This window comes from Sorghum bicolor, chromosome 2 (assembly GCF_000003195.3).
Source record: "Sorghum bicolor cultivar BTx623 chromosome 2, Sorghum_bicolor_NCBIv3, whole genome shotgun sequence".
Lineage (NCBI taxonomy): Eukaryota > Viridiplantae > Streptophyta > Magnoliopsida > Poales > Poaceae > Sorghum > Sorghum bicolor.
In genome coordinates this window covers 65,668-68,826 of record NC_012871.2, presented here as the reverse complement: position 1 = coordinate 68,826, position 3,159 = coordinate 65,668, and positions in this window count along the sequence as shown.

Sequence of the window (3,159 nt, the reverse complement as noted above, 5' to 3'; positions counted from 1 at the left end):
TCTAGCTATGAACTTCTGGTCCTTAAGCTTTCACAAAAAAATATTACCATACCTTGAATATATGGAATTTTAATATGGTTTGGACACATAAAAGTATGGAAAAGTCTAGAATTTTACCATGGTTTGGAGTCCTAGACTTTTTCAGCTGTGATAGGCTATCTCGAGCTGTGACAGGGTCCCTCGAGGTGTGATAGCGTCCCTCTAGCTATGAACTATTGGTCCTCAAGCTTTCACAAAAAAATATTACCATACCTTGAAACACATGGAATTTTACTATGGTTTGGACACATAAAAGTATGGAAAAGTCTAGAATTTTACCATGGTTTGGAGTCCTAGACTTTTTCAGCTGTGATGGCTCTCTCGAGCTGTGATAGGGTCCCTCTAGCTATGAACTATTGGTCCTTAAGCTTTCACAAAAAAATATTACCATACCTTAAACACATGGAATTTTACTATGGTTTGGACACATAAAAGTATGGAAAAGGCTAGAATTTTACCATGGTTTGGAGTCCTAGACTTTTTCAGCTGTGATAGGCTATCTCGAGCTATGACAAGGTCCCTCGAGGTGTGATGGGGTCCCTCTAGCTATGACCTATTGGTCCTCAAGCTTTCACAAAAAAATATTACCATACCTTGAATATACGGAATTTTAATATGGTTTGGACACATAAAAGTATGGAAAAGTCTAGAATTTTACCATGGTTTGGAGTCCTAGACTTTTTCAGCTGTGATAGGCTATCTCGAGCTATGACAAGGTCCCTCGAGGTGTGATAGCGTCCCTCTAGCTATGAACTACTGGTCCTCAAGCTTTCACAAAAAAATATTACCATACCTTGAATATATGGAATTTTACTATGGTTTGGACACATAAAAGTATGGAAAAGGCTAGAATTTTACTATGATTTGGAGTCCTAGACTTTTTCAGCTGTGATAGGCTATCTCGAGCTGTGACAAGGTCCCTCGAGGTGTGATGGGGTCCCTCTAGCTATGAACTATTGGTCCTCAAGCTTTCACAAAAAAATATTACCATACCTTGAACACATGGAATTTTACTATGGTTTGGACACATAAAAGTATGAAAAAGTCTAGAATTTTACCATGGTTTGGAGTGCTAGACTTTTTCAGCTGTGATAGGCTCTCTCGAGCTGTGATAGGGTCCCTCTAGCTATGACCTATTGGACCTCAAGCTTTCACAAAAAAAATATTACCATACCTTGAACACATGGAATTTTACTATGGTTTGGACACATAAAAGTATGGAAAAGTCTAGAATTTTACCATGGTTTGGAGTCCTAGACTTTTTCAGCTGTGATGGCTCTCTCGAGCTGTGATAGGGTCCCTCTAGCTATGAACTATTGGTCCTCAAGCTTTCACAAAAAAATATTACCATACCTTGAACACATGGAATTTTACTATGGTTTGGACACATAAAAGTATGGAAAAGGCTAGAATTTTACCATGGTTTGGAGCCCTAGACTTTTTTAGCTGTGATAGGCTATCTCGAGCTGTGACAAGGTCCCTCGAGGTGTGATGGGGTCCCTCTAGCTATGACCTATTGGTCCTCAAGCTTTCACAAAAAAATATTACCATACCTTGAACATATGGAATTTTAATATGGTTTGGACACATAAAAGTATGGAAAAGTCTAGAATTTTACCATGGTTTGGAGTCCTAGACTTTTTCAGCTGTGATAGGCTCTCTCGAGCTGTGATAGGGTCCCTCTAGCTATGAACTATTGGTCCTCAAGCTTTCACAAAAAAATATTACCATACCTTGAACACATGGAATTTTACTATGGTTTGGACACATAAAAGTATGGAAAAGGCTAGAATTTTACCATGGTTTGGAGTCCTAGACTTTTTCAGCTGTGATAGGCTATCTCGAGCTGTGACAAGGTCCCTCGAGGTGTGATGGGGTCCCTCTAGCTATGACCTATTGGTCCTCAAGCTTTCAAAAAAAATATTACCATACCTTGAACACATGGAATTTTAATATGGTTTCTACACATAAAAGTATGAAAAAGTCTAGAATTTTACCATGGTTTGGAGTGCTAGACTTTTTCAGCTGTGATAGGCTCTCTCGAGCTGTGATAGGGTCCCTCTAGCTATGACCTATTGGACCTCAAGCTTTCACAAAAAAAATATTACCATACCTTGAACACATGGAATTTTACTATGGTTTGGACACATAAAAGTATGGAACTGTCTAGAATTTTACCATGGTTTGGAGTCCTAGACTTTTTCAGCTGTGATAGGCTATGTCGAGCTGTGACAGGGTCCCTCGAGGTGTGATAGCGTCCCTCTAGCTATGAACTATTGGTCCTCAAACTTTCACAAAAAAATATTACCATACCTTGAAACACATGGAATTTTACTATGGTTTGGACACATAAAAGTATGGAAAAGTCTAGAATTTTACCATGGTTTGGAGTCCTAGACTTTTTCAGCTGTGATGGCTCTCTCGAGCTGTGATAGGGTCCCTCTAGCTATGAACTATTGGTCCTCAAGCTTTCACAAAAAAATATTACGATACCTTAAACACATGGAATTTTACTATGGTTTGGACACATAAAAGTATGGAAAAGGCTAGAATTTTACCATGGTTTGGAGCCCTAGACTTTTTTAGCTGTGATAGGCTATCTCGAGCTATGACAAGGTCCCTCGAGGTGTGATGGGGTCCCTCTAGCTATGACCTATTGGTCCTCAAGCTTTCACAAAAAAATATTACCATACCTTGAACATATGGAATTTTAATATGGTTTGGACACATAAAAGTATGGAAAAGTCTAGAATTTTACCATGGTTTGGAGTCCTAGACTTTTTCAGCTGTGATAGGCTATCTCGAGCTATGACAGGGTCCCTCGAGGTGTGATAGCGTCCCTCTAGCTATGAACTATTGGTCCTCAAGCTTTCACAAAAAAAATATTACCATACCTTGAACACATGGAATTTTACTATGGTTTGGACATATAAAAGTATGGAAAAGTCTAGAATTTTACCATGGTTTGGAGTCCTAGACTTTTTCAGCTGTGATAGGCTATCTCGAGCTATGACAGGGTCCCTCGAGGTGTGATAGCGTCCCTCTAGCTATGAACTATTGGTCCTCAAGCTTTCACAAAAAAAATATTACCATACCTTGAACAACTGGAATTTTACTATG